This window comes from Podarcis pityusensis (assembly GCF_964106645.2).
Source record: "Podarcis pityusensis genome assembly, chromosome: 4".
In the NCBI taxonomy this organism is placed as follows: domain Eukaryota; kingdom Metazoa; phylum Chordata; class Lepidosauria; order Squamata; family Lacertidae; genus Podarcis; species Podarcis pityusensis.
The window spans coordinates 48,117,073-48,141,863 of NC_138027.1; the positions used below are offsets into that span (position 1 = coordinate 48,117,073).

Here is a 24,791-nt window from a genome sequence, read left to right on the forward strand (position 1 = left end):
AATAAACAAATTCTGTTCTTTTAAATAGCTTCTGTAAATAATAACAAACTGAAGGACCACATCTCAGTGGTAGAGTATCTCTGGCTTGTATGTAGAAGGTCTTGGGTTCATTCCTTGGTAGCCCCAGGTAGGGCTGCCTGAGATTCCTGTCTGAAACCCTGGAAAATGACTGCCAGTCACCGTCTTGTACGGTGTCCAAATCGATAGAAGGCAGCTTCATATGGAGTCTCAGATTACGCTTTTAGCAATTTGGATGCCCCTGTACACATTTTCTATAGTTCACATAGCAACATGATGTTATCTGCTACTAGACCTTGGAACTTGAAAGATGTTGTAGGAAACTGAAAATGAACTCCTTTTCAGTGCCTCTTCAACACTTGTATCTTCCATCATACTGAGATTTCAAGCATTTTTTTGCTCATTTTATTTTACTGTAGTAGTAATATTCCAGACCCTGAGCCGATATAAACTAATTTTAGCATGACCTTTCCATCGAATGCTGGGGGGATGCTTCTATTTAAGCTCATAAGGTATCTCACCATTCTCTCCCATCCTTCAGTACCAGTAGGGACATTGAGGTGTTGCCAGTTTGCAACATTGTTAGGTTGATTTACGTTTAATTTAAATCCAGGTGATTAATGAAGGGAGGAGGAAGATTGGCAACCTGTGCAATACTTCCCTTGAAGCTCTGTGTTGGGAAGAGGTTAGAAATAAACAAGAAGTTCTTGGTATGTGAAGCCTGCTGTGTGGAACAAAAAGTGCCTTGCTGGCCACAATGTTCATTCTGAATAACAAATAAAGAGGTAGTTTGACATAGCACATAATTTGACCCTAACATTTCTACTATAACATGTAGGTGCTTGGAATGGTTTATGATGATGTGCCGTCAGCAAAGCATCACTAAATGCTGTTAGATCTGGGTTTTGGAGAAAGGAATATCAGTAAGAATATTTCAGCTGGGGTGTTAGGGCCCTCTCAAATATTACAAAGCTAACACGGGTCACTAAACTTGAGTGCACTGTGGGCTGATTTTATGATTGTGTAAAAGCAACAGAGAAGTCAGAACAATATGAAAATATCAGAATAAATACATCCACTGTGGTGATCAATACCTCCTGAATTTTGAGGGATGAAATTAGTTTCCCAAGGAGGCTTTAGGCAGCTTCTAAAAAAAAATAAAGTTTTGTATGACTTGCTGAAGAAGCAGGAGATTTTGATCGAATGTTATATTATGGAAAGTATAATTGAATATTTGATGCCATGTACAAAGTATTGAAAATGACACTTGTAGTTTAAAAATTATTTTGGGATAATTGCTTTTATTGCTCAATCTCAGATTTCCTGAAATAGATTGCTACACCAGCAGGTCAGCTAAGACAACATTCTTTCATTCTGTTAAAAACAACTGGTAGTTGCTCTTTCTTCCTGCAAACGGTGTGTGTTGCTCTTTCAGGCAGAAAGCAGTAGTTTATTACCAGGGATTATCTCTTTCTGTGGGCTGGCTGACTCACCCACAGAAAATGTGCTTATTCAGGAAGTCTGCAATCCTTAAACCTCTTGTTTGGAAACAGATCTCTTGGAGGTAATTGAACAGCTCTGACTCAAGAGAATTGTGGGTGGCTGTTGTAGTCTGGAGAGGATGGGGGGAATGTGAAAACTAAAGAAGTCAAAATAAATGGTTAATGCGGAGAATTACAACAAAGATCACTCAGAGACCTAAAACATGGAGCAATTTGGATCACAGATAATGGTGCTGCAATTGCAATTAACTGTTCACACCCTGGGACCTTATGGTGAAGGGTGGCTAATTAAGAGGTAAAAAAGAAGGTAAAGGGACCCCTGACCGTTAGGTCCAGTTGCAGACGACTCTGGGGTTGCGGCGCTCATCTCGGTTTACTGGCCAAAGGAGCCGGCGTACAGCTTCCAGGTCATGTGGCCAGCATGACAAAGCCACTTCTGGCAAACCAGAGCAGCGCACGGAAACGCTGTTTACCTTCCCACCGGAGCAGTACCTATTTATCTACTTGCACTTTGACGTGCTTTCGAACTGCTAGGTTGGCAGGAGCAGGGACCGAGCAACGGGAGCTCACCCCATCGCAGGGAAGGGTGGCTAATTAAGAGGTAAAAAAGAAGGTAAAGGAAAGGACAGGACCCCTGGACGGTTAAGTCCAGTCAAAGGCGACTATGGGGTTACGGCGCTCATCTCGCTCCCAGGCTGAGGGAGCCAGTGTTTGTCTGCCCACAGCATTCCGGGTCATGTGGCCACCATGACTAAACTGCTTCTGGCACAAGGGAACACCATGATGGAAACCAGAGCACATAGAAACGCCGTTTACCTTCCTGCCGCAGCAGTACCTATTTATCTACTTACACTGGCATGCTTTCAAACTGCTAGGTTGGCAGGAGCTGGGACAGAACAACAGGAGCTCACCCTGTCACAGGGATTTGAACCACCGACTTTCTGATTGGCAAGCCCAAGAGGCTCAGTGGTTTAGACCACAGCGCCACCCTAAACAACACCACACTAAAAACCTACATACCAAGACACAGTGTGTTCATGACCCATCATACATGTATCATGAACTAACTCTTTTTACTTCACATCAGCTGACTCCAGCTTCCTCCCCAAATGTGTTTTAAGTTTATAACTATTTCTAACAGTAGTATGAGGCTTTGAGGTGGAAGCTGCTTGAAGGCTATCTGCTAAAGGAAATTGCTGCTTTTGCAAAGGAGTTATTTCCTCGTCTTCTTTTCCCCCCAGCAGCACCTCTATCTAAACCTCCTTTTTAAACTTGGAGAAGCATATGCTTCTTCCAAAACATGTGGCTCTCCAGTAAATATAAGTCCACAGTAGAAAGGAGAGGACTGTACACGCTTGGCAAAAATGCATAAGCTGGATCAAAAGGTGTGGTTAAAGGCCCATCCAGTACAGTAATTAGATATTTGGAAAAGAATCAGGGAAATCCAAGTTCCGATCCCCACATGGCCAAGAAGCTAGGTGACCTTGGTCTGCTTGCTGTCTTTCAGCCTAGCTGCCTCGCGACAAGCAGGGGTGCTGTGCTGAGCTCTTAGGATAAAAATGTAATAAATGTGCCCCCTCCCTTGGATCCTTTGACCTGCTGTTTTGATTGTCAGATGCTGAGGAATAACCAAAGGAGAGATTTCTCCCACACTCTGCTTGCCACTCTGCGGCATTTGCTAACTGTCACATGGAATATTTAGCTAGCTAGATCATTGGCATACTTTTACATTCTTAAATATTAGCAAATGGTGTTAACCCAAAGAAATCACAGTTTGCCTCTCATATCCAATTTGTTTTCAGCACAGCCTATGGCTAAGGTTTACATTTGTGTGCAAATGACTTTTCTGGCTGTTTTCAGAGGTCATGAAATGGGGATATTCAGAATATGGTTCATTTGTCTGAACTTTTGTAACGTCCTTTGCTTTTAGGCTGAGCTGACAAGTAAATATTTAAAGAGTTTGTCTCATGAAATGTAATCTGCATGCATGGAAAGTGTTGAGAACAACTCAAACAAGACATGGGGGGACGCTGGGGATTTTGGATAATTGACTGGGGTGTGTCTAGGTTGTCATTTTGACTTGCTCTTCAGTTAGAAGTAGCTTAACATTATGTGAAGTGAATTTCTGAGTTCTAGTATTCTTTCCTAAGTGTCTATTCAGGGTAACTGAGACATGGAATTATTATAAGAAGAAGAATAAAAAATACCCCAAGCCCAAGTAGTTATAATGTTAGTGAATAGTCCACGACATGAACTAGTGTCTGAAGGGGGTGGCAGGCTCAAAGAAGACTGACAGCTGATAACAAATGTATAACAAGGTGGCAGAGCATACATAATTCATCTTATCAAATTCACTAAGAAGTATAAAGATAGAATTCCAAATATTGAGTTGGAACAACCTAATTAATCTCAAATGCGTGTCATATGGCTAATACCCTGGGATCTGTGCTGATATACAGGATAATCACCTCATTAATAGTATTTAGCCAATAATGTAATGAGATAAAATGAGTGCTTAGAGCAACTAGATACCAATCAAAACCAAGAAGAACCTAATTCCCTGTATTTTTCTCATACCCTTCGTTTATTTCCTAGCTGCTACAATGGGTATTTAGAAGAAAACCTTTTATTAAATTAGGCCAAATGCTAAGTAATGCAGGCTTGTAATTTAGGATTACAATTAAATGTTCGTTAATGTTTCCGCAAGTCTGTTGATAAAGGGGGGGGGGCAAAGAGGCGAATAATAAAAATGTGCCTGTGTCTCTACTGAGGTGAACAGAATTATTTTTCCTGCTTGTCTGATCTAAGTGGAACTGAGCTGTAGCAACAACAACAAAGAGATCCATGCACAAAGGTACGCAGTGTCTCAGTTGTCATGATGTGGTGTAGAATGGAAATCAAAAGCACTCTCCCTATGGGAATCCAATGTTTTTCTTTTCCTTGAAACTGGCCTCTGAAGCCTTGTGGAAAACCTCTTCAATGCTGTGGTAACTTTCTGAATTCATCTATCACAGTCAGAATTCAGTAAAATGACACTGTGGCCATGCTTAATGGTTATATGGTGAGTTACTGTGTTTGTGTCTTTGTGTACGCAGACAAACAAGCCTAATCCAGTTCCATTCATTTCAATAAACTGAATCAGCATTTAGTTCAGCTGCCTGTAGCAGCAAATTGTAGATGGTTAGGCTGAATGTCTCTTGTTGTGAGCCTCATTCTAATCATTGGGAGGCAGAGATACACATTGATCTATCCCCCTTATGTTGTTTTATTTATTTCAAAACAGCTATTGAATTAATTAAAGAAATTATGCACACCTTGTATATTTAAAAGGGAAAATTATTCGTTTTCTGCTTAAGGGGGAACTAAGTCGGATTAAATGATGTAGCAAAATAACTTGGAAGGTAAGAAGCTGCTTTGCAGGCCTCTAATTAGATGCTGATGCAGGTGGCGCTGTGGTCTAAACCACCGAGCCTCTTGCGCTTGCCGATCAGAAGGTCGGCGGTTCGAATCCCCGCAACGGGGTGAGCTCCCATTGCTTGGTCCCAGCTCCTGCCAACCTAGCAGTTCCGAAGCACACCAAAATGCAAGTAGATAAATAGGTACCGCTCCAGCGGGAAGGTAAACGGTGTTCCCATGCACTGCTCTGATTTTGCCAGAAGTGGCTTAGTCATGCTGGCCACATGACCCGGAAAAACTGCGGCTCCCTCGGCCTGTAAAGTGAGATGAGCACTGCAACCCCAGAGTTGTCTGCGACTAGACTTAACTGTCAGGGGTCCTTTACCTTTACCTTTTTAATCAGATGCTGAAGCAAACATGAACTTGTCATATCAGAAATGGTCCAGATATGCACTGTAGTCCCTGGAAAGACTGATTTAAACTTTATGATGAATTCCGTACTTGAAACAGGTGGAAAGGGAAGATTGTGAGTGGGAGGAGGTCAAAATGAAGTTTCTGAGCAGAGTGTGGCACTACTTTTGAACCACTTTGCTATGCAAATTAGATGAGAGGTGAGACATTGATCTGAAAAGCGGATTGCTTTGGATTAGACACCCACCAAGACAGCAGTTTAATCTGGCAGCCAATTCACAACCAAACTAATTTTGCAAAGAACCTGCAAGTGAAGAACAGGCTGTCGCATTGTAATGAAAACTAGGGTGGCAGATTTCCTAGTAAGTGACAGACTGTGTGTTCACTCATATGAAATTCTATGGCAGAGAGCAAGGGGAATGAAGCATCAGTAGTAAGCAAAGATTCCACCCCTGCTTTTCCTATCCTTAAACAGAAGACATGTTGACTTATTCCCCCCACCCCACCACTCCCAACAAAGGTTACAGAAACAGAATTTTGCTCTCTCCTTATATTTATGGTGCTGAACAAGGAGCTACTAAAGAGGATTCTTTAGCACTTATTTAACAAGATTTATGCACCTCTTAACCAACACAAACCGATAACAGAGCAATCCTAACTACAGAGAGACAACGCCATCTTAAATTACAGTCGTACTTTTGTTTTCAAACAGAATGCATTCCGGAAGTCCGTTTGACTTCCGAAACGTTCAGAAACCAAGGTGCGGCTTTCTATTGGCTGCAGCCAATCAGAAGCCATGGAAACCACTTTGGAAGTTGAGCTTCTGAGGCAAAGTTTGCAAACCAGAACACCTACTTCTGGGTTTGTGACGTTCGAGTTCCAAGTTGTTCATGAACTAAGCTGTTCAAAAACCAAAGTACGACTGTACCCTTATGTCAAACCCAGTTTAGGAGGAATTTGTTTTATACTACTCCTTTTGCCATTTAAGCTCCACTAGGTTCCTAGGTCACATAACGTGAGTTGAAAGGGGTTTGGAATAGGTGCAAGCCTCTCCTTGTTCTGTCACTTGGAGTGGAGGGACTTGCACTGGCATAAACCTTTCTGAGCCCCCAGTGAGTAGGGGTGTTTTATGCTGCATATCTTTGGCTCAGCCAAGGTGAAGGACCTGATACCTGCTGAACCCAGTCTCAGCTGGGAAAGCCCAAGATCCATCCAGTCCAAACTCTCACCCTGGTGGATCTTGAGTATGGATTGCCCTATGAGTGGTTTACATAAAACCACACAAAATATTCATATACAAACAAACTTTAAAAGCAAGTAGACATAACACTGATCAAGATATAGATTAAAAACGAGCACCTTTAAAGCATATACATCATAAACATTGCAGAGAGCTAGTACAAGGAAATAGATATGTTTAAGAGGTGTGTGTGTGTGTGTGTGTGTGTGTGTGTGTTTGTGTTTGGTGTGAGGGTGTGTGTAATAGCATTCTTTCTCCAAGGTGATGCAAGCTTTGCAAAGAGTGGCTATAGGAATATGAAAAATGACAGGTGGAATTAAGACTCCAAGCTCCTCAGAAGGAATGAGGTCATGTTTGGCAAGATACATTAGTATCACCTTCTGAGGCCACTAGAAATAATAAAATATGCTTGAAATCGTGTACACAATACATTACTACCTGTTATTTTAAAAAATCTTTGGTGATTTTAAAAAATGCATTATATGAAAAACAATTCTGTTATCACGTGAAAACTGATGGGGAAATACAAAGTTTCTTCACACACATGAAAGATAAGTAGTGGCTGGGATATAATAATAATAATAATAATAATAATAATAATAATAATAATAATTTCTTATTTATACCCCGCCCATCTGGCTGGGTTTCCTCAGCCACTCTGGGTGGCTTCCAACAAAACACTAAAATACAATAACCTATTAAACATTAAAAGCTTCCCTAAACATGGCTGCCTTCAGATGTCTTCTAAAAGTTTGGTAGTTATTTTTCTCTTTGACATCTGGTGGGAAGGTGTTCCACAGGGCAGGTGCCACTACCGAGAAGGCCCTCTGCCTGGTTCCCTGGAACTTGGCTTCTTGCAGTGAGGGAACCACCAGAAGGCCCTCAGTGCTGGACCTCAGTGTCCGGGCAGACCGATGGGGGTGGAGATGCTCCTTCAGGTATACTGGACCAAGGCTGTTTAAGGCTTTAAAGGTCAGCACCAACACTTTGAATTGTGCTCGGAAATGTACTGGGAGCCAGTGTAGGTCTTTCAAGACCGGTGTTATATGGTCTCGGCGGCTGCTCCCAGTCACCAGTCTAGCTGCCGCATTCTGGATTAGTTTTAGTTTCCAGGTCACCTTCAAAGGTAGCCCCACGTAGAGCGCATTGCAGTAGTCCAAGCGAGAGATAACTAGAGCATGCACCATTCTGGCGAGACAGTCTGCGGGCAGGTAGGTTCTCAGCCTGCGTACCAGATGGAGCTGATAAACAGCTGCCCTGGACACAGAATTGATGTGCGCCTCCATGGACAGCAGTGAGTCCAGAATAACTCCCAGGCTGCGCACCTGGTCCTTCAGGGGCACAGCTACCCCATTCAGGACCAGGGAGTCCTCCACACCCGCGTGCCTCCTGTCCCCCCAAAACAGTACTTCTGTCTTGTCAGGATTCAACCTCAATCTGTTAACTGCCATCCATCCTCCAACCGCCTCCAGACACTCACACAGGACCTTCACCGCCTTCACTGGTTCTGATTTGTAAGAGAGGTAGAGCTCATCCGTATACTGATGAACACCCAGCCCAAACCCCCTGGTGATCTCTCCCAGCAGCTGCATGTAGATGTTGAAGAGCATGGGGGAGAGGACAGAACCCTGAGGCACCCCACAAGTGAGAGCCCAGGGGTCTGAACACTCATCCCCCACCACCACTTTCTGAACACGGCCCAGGAGGAAGGAACGGAACCACTGTATAACAGTGCCCCCAGCTCCCAGCCCCTCTAGACGGTCCAGAAGGATGTTATGGTCGATGGTGTAAAAAGCAGCTGAGAGATTCAGCAGAACTAGGAAACAGCTCTCACCTTTGTCCCTAGCCCGCCGGAGATAACCAACCAGCGCGACCAAGGCAGTTTCAGTCCCATGATGAGGCCTGAATCCCAAATGGAAGGGATCCAAATGGTCCACTTCTTCCAGGCGTGCTTGGAGTTGTTCAGCAACCACTCACTCAATCACCTTGCCCAAGAATGGAAGAATGGATAGATATAATTATGATCTCCTGAAAGCTAGGCAATATCCTGATGTCCAGGTGATACAGATTATTGGTATGGGGGGGCACTGTGACTCAGTGGGAGAAATCTGCTCTGCATACAGAAGGTTACAGATTCAATCAAGGTGAGTCAATGGTCTGACTCAATATAAAGCAAATTCCTATAATTCCCACTTGGTCTTGATCCAGCATGGTGGTTCTTGTGCATCCTGTGACGTCTGTGTTGCAGGATGTTTCTAAATGTTGCCGAATAACCACAATGTTAATTTAGGGAAAACATGCAATATACTTTTCCTTCTCAAAAAAAATAAATCCTGGTCCACTATTCTTTTACCTTTTAAAATGCAAAAGTTAACCTCTACACTGACTTTTAACAACACTTCATTGCAGACAAGCAACAATGAAATCCATTTATGACCAGCATAAAATGCAGATGAAGACATTAAGTTGTTTCTACATTAGTTTTTGAAATGTGATAAAAACTGATATGGATTTCCTGCTAACTTTGATTAAGAATGTAAAAACAGTAAGATTCGCGCAGCAATAAAACTGCTAGCACATTTGCAAAGCTAAGTATGATTTCAAATTGGATGGACCGCATGCTGAGATATCTGCATTCCAGGGGGTTGGACTAGATGACCCTTGGTGCCCCTTCAAACTCTACCTTTCTATAATTCTATGTATCTGTGATAATGGGAACTGGAGATGCAGTGGGTCTTTAGTAGATAGAACTGCAGATATATAATCTGCAGGCCTGAGATATTCTTAGAAGAGAGAGGCTGTTGGAATAACCAAGGTTAGGATGTGAGAAGAGGAGAAGCATTGCTGGGAGCCTTCTATACCCACAAGTTCTCCCTGCATGGTTTAAGGTTCCGTCAGGTGCTATGGCCTGAAGAGAAATACAGGTAGAACAGGCCTGTATGGTTTAGCTCTATCACCCAGATCCACTCCTCTGTTCCCTTCAGGAATTTTCAGCTGCTGTGAGGAAACTTGTGTATCTGTGGAGGCGTCCTGTATAAGAGGGATCAGGGTTCAGAGAGCTTCAGAACCCTGAATAAAAGGGGGTCTTGAATCATGGGGGAAACCTTCATAAGTACAGGATGCTCCCCTGTTCAAGCTCTTCATGATTTGGGGCTGGGAACAAATAATTTAGCTCTCCCTTTTGATTTTACACATGAGCTTCTGCATAGGGGTTGACTAGTTTATCTCAGTTAGTTGATCATGGGTTTCCATGATAACACTTTGTGTCATCAGCTATGCTTCATAGATTAAAAATGCAGACAGCCATGTTGGTCTGTGAGGAAAGGAATGGAAACAGGAGAAAGTATAGTGATGCCTTAATGAGGAGGGCCAAGTGAATGTCACAAAACAACGGTGTAACTTTCATGTTTCACAGAACTTTCTCAGGCTGGGTGCTAAAGAAAAAGATGGTGTGAGTCAGTGGAGCGACAATTGGGAAAGAGAATATTAAAGGTGCTGTTTGTAAAGGGAATGGTAGAGACATGTCTGTAATGTGCCCAGGCTTAAGATGGTGATCCAGGAAGCTCTTTACAGAGCAATTATGTTCTTTTGTGCCAAGTGTAGAAGATCTCAGGTGGCATCAAAGTGTACAGGAACAGCAAAGCAATGATTGTTTTCCTTTTGAAAATAGAGAAGCACCCAGTTTCTCAGATCTACAGCTTTGCTAGCACAAGTGGCACTGATAGAGAGCACTCCATCTTTCAAGCAATTTCCTAAAATGTACTAGCCCTCTTACTGTCTTGCACACCTATCTGTGTAAATTTATTTGTGGTCCAGATCCAACCTGTGTCATTCTCCAATGATAATCTCCCATGTTCTTGGAAGCAAAAAGTTTGCATAGTGTATTTCCAACTGTTTCTTAACTAATGAATGAGAAATAGTAGTTCCTGAGGTCTTCCACTAGGGAGTACCATTGCACTTCTGAATGAGAAAGGCAAGTTGGCAAATGCTTCCAAGGAATGTATGTACCAGAGTGCTTTTGGATTTTTCTGTTCTGTAAAATATCACCACCAACAACATCTTTGATAGCTATAAATAAATTTGTTTTTTTGATAGCTATAAATAAATTACTTTGTTTACTGTTCCTGCCAGTGCCTGGTGGTTCATCTTAAAGTAAAAATAAACCACTGAAATGCCAAATTTCAGAGGGCTTGTTTGTTTTAAAGCAACTAGCATAATCGTAACTGTCCATAACAATGAGTTAATCTGAAAATTATTGTAATCACTGCAAAAAAAAGCAATGTAGAGTCATCACTCATCACTTTACCAGAGTATCAAATTACTGCTGGTATTTTTGTTTTAGGGTTGTTGTAAGGAAGAAAAGGGCAGCAGGAGAACCACATATATCATCCACCATAGGTTCCTTGGAAGAAAAAAGTAGCATATATATATATATATATATATATATATATATATACACATGTAGAAGGTCCTAAGTTCAGCTTCCAGTGTTTCCAGTTCCACATAGGGCAGGAAAGACTTCTGTCTGAAACCCTGGTGAACTGCTGCCAGTCAGTGTAGACAATATTGTGCTAGATGGACCAATGGTCAGATTTGCTGTTATGCAGCTTCCTGTGTCTATGACAGTTATGCATACCAGAAATCAAATAAAAACAAAATCCCTATGAAGTTTAATGAATAATTGTTCAGATTTATTGAAATTTCAGATCTCCTAATTTCTTATCCTGACTTCAGCTAGTTTAACAGTACAAAGAGCAGAATCCTACCGCTTTTGCCAGTGAAACAAGACATCACTAGTTCACATGCCTTTGTGTAAAAATCTTGTCTGATCATCAACATAGCTCAGTTAAGTGCACAAGTCTTCTAAGAATTGAAATATTTCAGCACTTCTCTGGCGATCGGTTTCTTCCTGTTCTCTTTTTACTGATATGCACTTCATAAAAGTGACACCCTATCACAATCAGTCATTCTTTCTTAGGCAGCTATAAAAGTACATTGGAAACTGCAGATAAAAACTGGCCCCAAGATCCACTCTGTTTAAGTGCTCATCCTGGGAGCACAACCACCACAAGAATCATGCAACATTAACATGTCTGCCCTTGCGTCAGTGTGCAGCCAGTCACACTGGCACTACAGGGTGGCACAGAGTCACTCTGTTGGAAATAGCCACCAGCAGCAGACATCCCATGAGGGCATTGGGCCAGGTAGGATGCCATTCCAGGTAGCACAATCACAGCATCACACATTTCTTTTTAACGAAGGTATTGGGCTTTTGAAAGAGCTTATTTTGGCTCAGAAAAGGTGGCTGTTTCCACTTCTGCATACTTATCCACAGGATCAGGAAAACAGGTTGATAAGGTAATTCATTGTATTGACTGGAGGTAGAGTTTTTTATTGTTTCATGCTACCCCAATCTCTGAGCAATATGAGATTTCAGGGGTTCCATGTGCTCACCCGAGGTTCATATTTCTTTTGGGAACAAGGCACAGAGGAGAATGTGGTGTCTTCATGATATATGGTTTATTTACACCCATATATAACCTGAGCCTACGATGGATGTGTTTGTAGCATCAACACCCCAAAAAGGTATTGATCTCCCATAGCCACAGCCTTGGATTCAAACAGAAATCAAACTTTGCTCTCAAACATTGCTCTGAGTTTTTCTCTAGCCCATCTTGCCATCTCTCATATAGTCCCTTTGCTTCATTTATCTTAACTGCCCATCACCGAGGCTATCACCTCAACACAAGAAGTAAGCCTGGCTTATATTTTAACACTTGCTGGAAAATAAAAGAAATTACTAAGATAACGTAACACCTCCTGCATTAATGCTTTTTTGTTTTAAATGACTCACATTACCAAGAGCTTAGAGGCAGGCAGTTATGACAGAATGTTTCTTTCAGAAGAAAAACAAGACTGGAAACAAGACTGAAACAAGACTGAAAGAAGAAAAACAAGAAGAAAAACAAGACTGAAGACTGAAACAAGACAATTTCCTTGTCTTCAATTTAAACTTTAAACCATGAATTAATGCTGCAAAGGTAGATAACATTATTATGTTATCCTTTAGTGGCTAGGGAATTGCCAAGTGCTTTAGTTCTTTGTCTCAGAAGAAATGAGACATGTTAAATTAACGAGACAATGACTTTCTTTCTGTGAGGTATAAAAATCAAAGACTATTTTGCTTTACAATGTAAATTAGTGTCACACAGATGTCATACCCCAGAAGAACAGCTTTATCAGAACTGCTTCAACTGTTGCTTTGCCCTACTCATGTTCTGAATATGTGTTGGGACATGGCCAGAAATGAGAAATGCAGTGCATGAACACAGACAACCACAGCAAGGGGTTAGCTTACTATAAAGTTCTCAAGGGCACTTGATAAGCTAGTGGTCCAAACTAAACCAGACCAAAAGAAGTCCTATGCGAGTTATCTATTGCAGGACAATAGCATTTAAGTGACTTCAGGGTGCTGGTGCTGGTGTTTGGAATGTCACCCTGTTTGGAATGTCACCCTGTTAAAATATTGTCGACACCAGGGGTAGCCAATGTAGTGTCCTTCAGATATTGTTGAACTCCAACTCCCATCAGCCTTAGTTATTCTGGACAATGATAAGGTACAATGGGAGTTGCAGTCCAATAACATTTGGATAGCAACATGTTAGCTACTTTCAGTCTACATTCTATGCAATTATGGACTATTTGTAAAGAACTGGAGCCATTTTTAAAGTGAACAAGCTATTAAGGTCCAGAACATGTAATATATGGTCAAAATGCACCAGAACAGTGGTTCCCAATTAGCTAATTACTGACGACTCCCTATTTTTCAAATCCAAGCCACAGACCCCCTACTTTGATCTCTATGGTAGTTAAACAATAACTATAGTAAACTACAGTCTTCATAAAAGTTTTCAATGGAGTGCATAGCACCTGCAATAAAAATAAGAAGCTACAGACAACAACTGATTGAACAGAATTTGATCTGAAGCACAGCTTCTTTTTAATTATTTCCCCCCTCAGTCAGTCACTATCATTCTGCCACTCAGGCTCATGGCTTTATTATAAATATTTTTAAGACACTGCTAATTACAAATTATATAAAATTAAACCCTGCAAAGCCGAATGTATTGATTTACGGCAGATTATTAGCGTGCAAGCAAATCGGTCTGTGTTTCTAGAATAAGACTTGCACCAGACTTTCAGCTTAAATGTTGAATCTAAAGAATGATGATGATGACGACGACGACGACGACGACGACGATGATGATGATGATTTATTATTTGTGCCCCGCTCATCTGACTGGGTTGCCCCAGCCACTCTGATCTCCCTGCAGAGTTGTAACCAAACTGACAAACAGCTCTCAGCCAGCAGCTACTTACATGTGAGGGGACTTTATATTTGAGAAGCCTTAATTAAAAAGCTGAAGGGGACTCTTGTTCCAACAAATTTCTATCTTCTTGGCTAAATATGAAACAAATATTTAGAAGAGGAAGCATATACATAGGGGTGGGGGAAAGCCAGAAGTAAATTATCTACTTTAAAGAAGTATTTCAGAACAGGTGCTGATGTATTTTGAAGTAGGCATTTGCTCATTTCTACAGCCTTCTACAATGGAAGATCAGATTATATGGAACAGCCAGCATTGGCTTTTGTACTCGGCTCCTGTTGTTCTGTTGCACAATGGCTGCTGGGTTTGTTTTCTTGTTCTATGCATGTCTCTAATCCTTTGAGTTATGCTAGCAGCTGGGCAAGTTCAGAGAACAGTGAACAGGCACACACATGGCTTGGATGCCAGGACTCGCCAACTCATCCTTCATGTCTCTCTTCTCCTCCACCCCCATCCTTTCTCCAGGTTCTCCAGCCAAAGATTAGTGTAGAGAGTTAGAAGCAATGTGAGCTAGAAGCTTAGAGCAGAGTTAGGAGTGATGCCATGGAGAAGGCAGGCAGCAAGTGCAAAGCCAGAGAAGCAGAGCACAATGTTTGATGTCTGTTTGAATCCAAGGCTGCAGGTATGGGAGAAACCTTTTGGGTTGTTAATTGCTGTGAGCCCCTCCATTGTAGGCTTCAGGCTGTGTATATATGTATGTATAAATAAACCATATATCATAAAGACACCACAGTCTCCACTGTGCTTCATTTCCAAAATAAAACACACACCCTGGGTGAGCGCTTGGAATCCCTGGAATTTTGTACCGCTCTGAGATTAGGGTGGCATGCAATAGCGTTTTAGACCATTGCTAGGAATGTTTATGTTTAATTTATGCCTGTAGAATTAACATTCTCCACATCGAGTGTGTATTACATGGCCTAAATATTTTAAAATTCACTAAGCAAGTACTTAAATTCTGTCCTCCTCTGAGGTTCTATCCTGATATGAAAACAAAACAAAGCTGTTTGACATGCTCCCTATGTTTTCCTGTGAACAATTAACTGTATTTAAGGATTTAAAAGCTTTGTGCCAGTTTTGTTTGGCAGTCATGACAAATGTCTTTTGCATTTTTAGCACTTATCTAAAAGCAGGAACACATCCTGCCTTGAAGCTTTTATTCATGACTCCAAAGTCATTTGGAGCCTGTAGATATTTTTCCTAACACATTTTCCTAATATGGTTGGCACTATGTGGGTGCTAATCTGGAGTAGTTAAGAGGCTCAGTTTCATCTCCCATACAATGCACTAGAGGTATACTTAAGGCTGATAATGTCGTTTGGCTAAAGCATCCTGTTTAAACTACATTCAGGATATGGTTTGGATTACTCAGGGGCAACTATTCCAAATAATGTATGGTGATGATTTGCAGTTGATCCGGCTGCTAACATAAAGGGATAGTTAATTAATGAAACTCCACAGCCTTTGTAGGCAGATGGGGAAAAACATAAGCAGTAAACTATCTCGCTTTTAGTCTGCTCATTAGATATTAAGAGTCCATTAACCATGTAATGCACTCATTTAAATTTTGGTTAAGGCCTTCAAGAGATTTGAATTACTCTGTTTAAAAGCCACAGAAACTAAAACCAACATACACAGAGAGAGTGATCTGCCTAGAGAAGAACAAACACTCTTAGCTTGCCAGTTACTCACCTGTCCCCCAATTACCGAGTAGGACTGTGTATACACCATATATCTAAGTCACTACCTGAAGAATTATTGGAAGCAGAATTTGCTCAGGGGGCTGGGAGTTGTAGCTCTGTGCAAAGCAAACTAGAGTACTCTCCCCCTTTGTGGGGGAGGGAAGAAGAGATGTCCTTTAAATGTATGGTGTGTATGCAGAATATAGACACCTGGCCAATATGTGGCTGTCAGCCTATGTCTTGAGGACCAAGTCTACTTCTATGTCCACTAAATCCACTAGATCACACTAACTCATGTTAGGTCAAAGTCACCTCTAAATATACAAATAACTTTGCTCACCTTGACAGGACCAAGAGACGCACAAATGCTTGGCCTCTCACACATTTCCCCTTGTTATCTTAGCATTAAAACAGAAAATAAGGCTAGCTGCAGTGAGGGAAATGTACTTAGCACATGTTCAGAGCCAATCTAGGATCCTCTGTGTAAATGCTTGCAAGTATTTCTCATTTCAACATAGTATTTTATTTTACTGTAAAAATGGTTGTAAAATCAATCCAGAGGGAGTGTTTTCTGATGATACATAGCATATGAAATGTTGGAAATACGTTTTACCAAGTGCATGGTCGTTTTCAGTCATCAGACATATCAGTCCTGCGGCCTATAAAAAGCCATGGCAGTATATGCCACGTTTAGCTGAGAGAAACACATGTTTTCTGCAGTGAACTAAATGGAATGTAAAGGCTGTTTTTGATTGTGTTTACTTAATTAAGATTAAAAAGACGCACTGCTGTATGTTCAAGCTGAGCCTTAGTCTGTGGGAAATGTCAGGCAGCATTAGGCTCACTGTCGACACTGGCCTAATTTCTGTTGATGTTAATTAAAAAGTTTTAGTTCGCCAAGTCAAGGAGAAATAGTGGTTGATGGCCCTGAAATTAATTTAGAAAGTGGCAACTTGCTTTGTCAATCCTCATGTACTTGAAAATAACTCAGCAGGTTGGAGGATATAATCCTTCAGTTCAGATGCTTCCTGACTCCTTTTAACACAACACCATGCCTGGCCTTCTTCAAAATCCTGCCAGTGCAATTCTATACATGTCTGCTCAGAGGTAATCCCCACTGTGTTCAATGGACTTACTTCAAGACTAGGATGTAGATTTGTAGCCTGGCAGCATAATCCTCTGCATATTTTACCCAGAGGTAAGTGGTACTGTGGGCAAACAAAACTTGATGAATTTTCACTAAAGTCCTCTGGAAGCAACACGAAACTATGAAACCAGGGAAATCCTGGCTGTGAGTCCTGGAGGACCTGCTTCTTGCCTGGCAGACCTTTTCCCCCTGGTCTAGGAGGGATGGGCCCTGACTGACTCCAGCTACAAAAGCTGAAGCTGCTGAACAGAATCTTGGACTGTGGGGTTAACTTGTGTGGATTATTTTTCTGAGGGAGGGGAGATGTGCCTGGGAAGAGAGGAGCTAGGGAGAGGAAGGGGACAGTTGCAGTGGTTCAGGGAAGGAGGAGGTATGGTGTGGAAGGTGAGACAGCCCGGGTAAGGGGTACACAGCACTGACAGTGACTCTGCCGTGTGCCCATTCCTCCTCCAGCCTGGGAAATTGTTGTCCTATCAGCCAGCTGTTGGGTCTGCAGATGCTGCTGCTGCTGAATGCCAGGTCACCTCTGAACAAGACCTCCCTCATCCATGATCAGATTGTGGATGAGGAGGCTGATCTGACCTGCATCACTGAGACCTGGGTGGGTGAGCAAGGTGGAGTTTTTCTCACCCAATGGTGCAGAATCAGGGCAGACTTGAGGGTCTGGGAGGGGGAGTTAGGTAAAGGTAAAGGGACCCTTGACGATTAGGCCCAGTTGTGGCTGACTCTGGGGTTGCGGCACTCATCTTGCTTTATTGGCCGAGGGAGCCGGCGTACAGCTTCCGAGTCATGTGGCCAGTATGACTAAGCCGCTTCTGGCAAACCAGAGCAGTGCACGGAAACACAGTTTACCTTCCCGCCAGAGCGATACCTATTTATCTACTTGCACTTTGACATGCTAGGTTGGCAGGAGCTGGGACTAAGCAATGGGAGCTCACCCCGTTGCGGGGATTCGAACCGCCGACCTTCTGATCGGCAAGTCCTAGGCTCTGTGGTTTAACCCACAGCGCCACCCGCATCCCGGGAGGGGAAGTTACTGTGGTCTACATAAATTCTCTCTCCCCCCCAGTTGGTGGGGGGGGGGGTTTAGAATGTGTGCTGGTCAATCAGGACAGATTAGGGATTCTGCTGGTTTACCACCCGCCTTGCTGTTTAGAAGTCTCCTTACCTGAGCTGACAGAGCTGGTTTCAGAGGCAGTGTTGAGGACTCACAGCCTGCTTATTTTGGGGAACTTCAACATCCCTGCCAAGGAGACTGGCTGTGGGGTGGCTCAGCACTTTATGGTTGCCATGAAGACCCAACATGTCACGATCCCAACACATGCAGCACACCACACTCTGGACCTTGTTTTTTCAACTTGGTAGGAAGAAGGTGGTCTGAAAGTGGACTTGCAAACTCCACCCATTTGGATTTCTTTATAGAGAAAAAAATAAATCACACCATGAAACTTTATGAAAGAGGCATTTCTATGAGATGCTGACTTTCATCAACGTTTCAGCTCATTTCTCCCTGTAATTCACTTCTGGGATATGTGAACAAATATTTTTGAACTGAGTCCAGGATTTATTATCTCAGAATAGTTGATTATGTAAGCACCCGCCCTTCTATTGCCTCACAGGAAGCTCTGAGGATCATGCCATAAGATGCTTGTTAATCAAACAGAAGTATGTTATATTTCTGTAGCTTTGCAGTTTAGATTGCCAACCCAGCGCCAAGTTCAGCAAGTGCTAAGCCAGTCTCACTGTCACGCTGAATGCTAATTAAACCGAGTTGTATCATGCTTTTCTCTTTTGCTTGCCATCTGTTTACTCTGATCATTTTCCCCTCAGAAAAATCAGCTTTCCTTTCCTACTTTCATTTGCATGATCAAAATGCAGCATGCTTAATTATGAATTATAACTGTGCACATTTGAAAACTAAATCAAGGGAAAGCAACTCCAAAAAGTGTTTCTTTTGAGGAGAACTGAAGATTTGGTGTTCATTTCCTTCAGATTTTGATTAGTTTAAAACGTGAGGTAACGTGCGTGTTCATCTCACCAAATGATGTTAATTTTTTATTGTCACACAGTAAACAAAAGGTAGCTGTGCTGACCAGAAACAAAATGGATTAATGAGAAGAAGGCTGACTTGGGGTTAAAGTCACAAGGTCTCCAACTCATGGATTATGCAGTGGTTTTCAACCAGTGTGCCGTGGCACCCTGGGGTGCCTTAAATGATGGTCAGGGGTGCAGCGGACAACACTGGTCTCTGTCCCTCTTTCCTTCCCTCCCTTCTCTGATACCCTCTTGCGTCTCTGCCTCCCAAAGGCGTGCACAGCTGTTTGTTGCATTAGCCTTGGCTACAAGCTTCCCAGGCGAATGGTGCCTCTGGACCTGGCCAGGGGGTGCTTCCCAGGCCCCTGTGGGGCAGTATGAGGAGACACCTCTCTTTGGGGCAGAGGGGCAACTCAGAGACCAGGGGCAGCAGCTGTGGCTGCCCAGAGGACTCCCAAGGAGAGGGGAGAGAAGAGGAGGCTGAGGGAACACTCCACAAGGGAGGGTGTTTGAAAAATGGTGAGAGGCTGCCAGCTCTGCAGGCAAGGGCTGACCCAACTAGGCTCCTGGGCCCCACTGGGATGCCACAGAACAAATGTAGTTGGTCAAGGGAGCCATGGAGTCAAAAAGATTGAAAACCTCTGGATTATGGTACAAACTAGTAGATTTAATAGGTTAGGCTCTTATAAGTTTCCAAGGCTTCAGCGTTTAGCTGAAATTTTTCTCCACCCAAAACCTGTCTGCCTTCTTTGCTTTACACCCAGCCCAACAAAGAGTTCTGGAGAATTCTAAAGTTTGCTCACTATTTTTGTTATTTTTGTGGGCTTAACAGACATCCTGACACACTATAGATTATGGATATAGATTATACACATTTTTGTACACACTATTTGGCTGGAGATCTGTATCCCCAAATTAGATGAACTACACATTTCAAAGGAGCATTGTGTTTCAAGTTTGCATATTGTTTCAATGAGAATTAAGTAGGTTCACATTAAAATGTAGACCAAGCCAAATTCTTCCCCACCCCTACAATGCATAATGCCTGAGAGCAATGCTACTTTTCGAGATAAAGAGCTGCCGGAACTCACCATGAACTCCTCCCTCTTTCTCATAGAATAAAAACGAAACTCTCCATGTGAGGAGATCAAGCTTTTGTAGTCTTTTTCGCAGCCAGTAGTTTCTTTGTTTCATCAGTTGTTTGGTTGTTGAGAGGTTATATATATTTTTTAAAAACGTGGGTGTTATTTAGAACTACTGCCCAACAAAGTCACCTTTGAAATCTAAGTACCATTTTCCTTGTTGCTTTTGAAATTCAGGTAACCAAGGGTTGCCTCACAGCCAGCAGTGTAGCCTATGCTGCATTTAGAAATGGGCAGATGCTTAACTTTTAAAAGTCATTATTTTCTAGTAGATTCCTGGAATGTAAATTCTTGGCTTTGCAACTAAAATAACAGAAAACCAGTTGTGGCAATAAGTAAATATATATAAAAATCCCATTATCACCACAGCACACAGGAAGAACTTGAAGAATGTATGCACTGTGTTAGGCTACTTTTTTTTATATAAAAAAAAAAGGTGAGTGTTTCAGAAATCCCTTTGCCAGGAGGTAATGAAGAGGACCCAGTGGGTCGGCTTTTAAAGAGGATTAGGCAAATTCATGGGACGCAGGTGGCACTGTGGGTTAAACCACAGAGCCTATGGAAGACACAAGAACTTCCCACGCTGGAGGAATGGCAGATGAAACTGATGGACTATATGGAACTGGCGGAAATGACTGGCAGAATCCGTGACCAGGGAGAAGAGTCGATGGAGGAAGATTGGAAGAAATTCAAAGACTATCTGCAGAAACATTGCAAAATTAAAGAATGCTAGAGTGATGTTGGATTGAAAATAAGTGGCTCCCAGCTGTACAGGATTTAAAGTTATATACTTTACAATATTTCAATGAATAGCTAGCATTGAAATCCTCTTCAACTGTTGCTTTTTATGCTGACCTCTAGCGGACAAAATGAGTAATAAATGGAATAGAAACAAAACCAGAAGATTACAGATTAGCTGTGTTCATATATGAATCGATACATAGCACCATTTTTTAAGCAGAAGACTGCAAGTCCTTGCAGGGGACCTAGTCCATTTTGAAATATGGCCATTTGTTATCTTATGAGAGAGGGCTACTTTTTAATCACATTGAACCTGTTTATAGTGAAGTGTATATAACTGATCTACACCAGCAAGTATTTAAAAAGCTACGAAACATTTGAGGACAACTAGTTTATTATGGCATAACTGAAATCCTATGTTACTTCACCGGGTACATGAAATGAATTACTGTGCCTTATGGAGGATAAACAGAGCTGACAACCTAGCTAAAAGCTAAATATAATGGGTATGCAAAACACACCCTCATTTTTGGAGCATTAAAAATATAGGATCATTCAAATGTAATGCCAAACCATGGGTTGTTGGTATGAAAATGAATCCTAAGAAGCCTTAGTGCTTTGTGTTCATGTCACAAATGATAGTCTGCCCTTTTTTTTGTAATTCTGTATACTATGGTTTGCCGCAAACTGTGTTTGAAAGTTTCCAACTACCATAAAGTTTCTAATTACTACACATGATGGCAGAATGAAGGTGGAAGAAAACAGTACATTCATAAAACTAAAAAAATTCCTTCCAGTACCACCTTAGAGACCAACTAAGTTTGTTATTGGTATGAGCTTTCGTGTGCATGCACACTTCTTCCGATACCTTCTTCTTAAAACTAGACTGTGTGTGGTATCCAAAAAAGGAGTTAATTTATCACAAGGACTTCTGGCTGCACAACAGAACTCCTCCCTCTCTTCTTCTTCCACACCCCCTAACACTGTTCTGAGTCTTTCCCCAGCCTTCTATAGCAGATTTGGAGGTGGCAAGGGGGCAGGTGGGGAGATGAGAGGAAGGGTAAGTTCTGTTGCTCAACAAAAATCCTTGCACTAGCAGAACTACTTTGTTAGATCCCACCCTAGGGTTTACAGTCTTATAATAGCGAATGCAAGGAACAACCAGGTGAGAAATGGCTTATTTTAAAATATATATATATGAGGGAAACACTCTCAATTCTTTCTCAAAGCCCAAGAAACATAATCAATGTATAACATTTAGGTCACTGAGCTTTGCATACACCCCAAAATCCTTAAAGAATTAAAATGTTTGGATGACGACAACAACAACAACAACTCCTAACTTAAACCAAGCTCTTTTTTTTGGAAGATTAGAAGGCAGTTAACAAGCAATCATTTTTTGAAAAGGTATCCAAGATGGAGAAAAATAGGCATGCATACTTATGGTACGACAAGGTTAAAGCTAATAAGGCCTTTAAGAACCATATTGTCAGAAAATCACTGTTTAATGTCTGGACAAAATATAAAGACTTGTTGGAAAACAAAACTCCAAGGTGGCTTTCACCTTTGGAAGCTAAGGCCCGAAAAAGACCCAATATGGAGGCTAAATGGCCAAAATATTGGGAAATACTAGAAAAAGATGGAGACAATTGGAAATTGCAGAGTTTGGAGAAAATGAAGGATAAAGTGCGAGACTGGTTACATTACGCTCAGATTAAAGAAGTTTTTAAAAATGATAAGAAACTAGGGTTCCAGGTGGAGAAATCGAAACTAGAAACAGAACTGTTAGAACCAAAGTCTAAGGTACTTTCAAGGATGTATAACTTGCTGCTAAAATGGAATACACAAGATGAAATGGTTAAATCGGCTATGATAAGGTGGGCACAGGACATTGGGTATAACATTATGTTTGAGGACTGGGAAAGGTTGTGGAGCACTGGGTTGAACTTTACTGCATGTAATGCTTTGAAAGAAAATGTAATGAAAATGATATATAGATGGTATATGACCCCAGTCAAACTTGCAAAAATATACCACCTGTCTGATAATAAGTGTTGGAAATGTAAAAAGAGTGAAGGAACATTCTTCCACCTCTGGTGGACCTGCCCTAAAGTGAAGGCGTTCTGGGAAATGATTTATAATGAACTGAAAAAGGTATTTAAGTATACCTTCACAAAGAAACCAGAGGCCTTTCTTTTGGGTATTGTCGGCCAAGGGGTGGTAAAGAAGGACTTGACATTTTTTATGTATGCAACAACAGCAGCAAGGATACTTCTTGCAAAACACTGGAAAGCTCAAGATCTACCCACACTGGAAGAATGGCAGATGCAACTGATAGACTATATGGAACTGGCCGAGATGACCGGCAGAATCCGTGACCTGGGAGAGGAGAAGATGGAGGAGGACTGGAAGAAATTCAAGATTTATTTACAAAAATATTGTAATTTGAGTGAATGTTAAGCAGGATGCTAGATCATAAATAATTGAGCACCACTAAATTGGATGATTTAAGATAATAAGTGAGATTGAGAAAATATAAACTTTTTTTGAGAAATACAAGATTATAAATATACAGATGGGACATAAGAATGCAAATAAGATAATAAACTGCTGGCAAAAAGTTACAACGATGAAAGTGGGAGCGGGAGATGTGAGGAAGTCCAAAGAAAATGTGAAATTATGTTAAGACATATGTTATATCGTTTATTATATCTACTTCTATTTGAAACCCTAATAAATATTTAAAAAAAAAAAAAAACAAGATGGAGAAAAATATTACAGGCCAGCTAGCCTAACGCCTCTTCTGTCTAAACTTATAGGCAGCATTGTTAAAGTATAATGATTAGAAGGAAGAGAAAGCCTTGCTAAGGAAGACACCACATGATTCATTTATACCCCGTCTCTTAGCCATGGGCCAAAGGTTCCCCACATTGGCATAGTGGGTGAAGTTACCATGTTTCCTACTTGCATGTCATCTTGTTTTAAAGACATGCAGACATTAAAGTGGTGCCAGCAGTTTGCATACTTGAAAAAAAGTATCTGAATTGACCTCAGAAGGCCCAGCTAACAAGGTCAGCCAGACTACCAAAGTTGGTAGCGACTTTAATAACTGTATATGTAGTGTGCTCTGAAACAATTACAGTGGTACCTCAGGTTAAGTATTTAATTCGTTCCGGAGGTCCGTTCTTAACCTGAAACTGTTCTTAACCTGAAGCACCACTTTAACTAATGGGGCCTCCTGCTGATGCCGCGCCGCCGGAGCACGATTTCTGTTCTCATCCTGAAGCAAAGTTCTTAACCTGAGGTACTATTTCTGGGTTAGCAGAGTCCGTGACCTGAAGCGTATGTAACCCCATTAAATATTAAATAGCTTTTATGCTCAATGGATAATTAAGTACTGTATTTTCTCAGTGGGATAGCAATCTGTACGTCAGAACCAGTCTGTGCACAGAGTCATTGTGTGGACAAATCCTGAACTTGTGGATTAGCTGTCTTGAACCTGGTTTTAATTTCAAATCCTTTTTTTGGGGGGGGGAATAGTCTACATGCAAGTGCATGGGACTCTTGCTCTTTTGCATTTCAAATTGAAATGGTGCAACAATTCATGCTTGTCCACAAGAGGGTAGCAAGATAACATAGCTGCTAATTTATGAAGATTTCAAGAATATGCTTGTTGTTAGTGGTGCTTTTTTTAGGGCCCGTTTTTCAAACAGGAACTCTGATCTAAATATTGGTTTTCATGTGTCATGAATCAGATTCTGTAGTGTAAAAGCCATTTAAAAAGATGTAGGTCATTGATTTAATTGGAGACATCCTATTTTCATTAGAAAAATATTGTGTTTTCGGCACCATGTGTCTTACAAACTGGGTTTAAATTTATGAAAACTTTTTACAGGAGGAAGAGATGTGTGTCTCCACAGAAACACGGAGTGTCAACACCATGTATTACAAATAGAGTGGAGGTGAGGAACAGGGTGAGGTACTTGCCTGCTCCTCCACCATGGCAGATGTTATGTCCAAGTAGAATATATGGCATGCTCTCCAATATTCACAGCCCACTGACCAGCAGAACCAAGAGATGTGATCTGAT

The 24,791-nt window shown here is 41.6% G+C and overlaps 1 long non-coding RNA gene across 1 annotated transcript in view; it reads right to left on the reverse strand.

Moving 5' to 3' along the window:
• LOC308476399 overlaps positions 1–18,061 on the reverse strand; it is a 34,610-nt gene extending 16,549 nt beyond the window's left edge. Inside the window, exon 1 of the long non-coding RNA XR_013985852.1 lies at positions 17,953–18,061. This is a non-coding gene — a long non-coding RNA (uncharacterized lncRNA). The remainder of the gene's footprint in view (positions 1–17,952) is intronic.
• Positions 18,062–24,791: the final 6,730 nt, after the last annotated feature.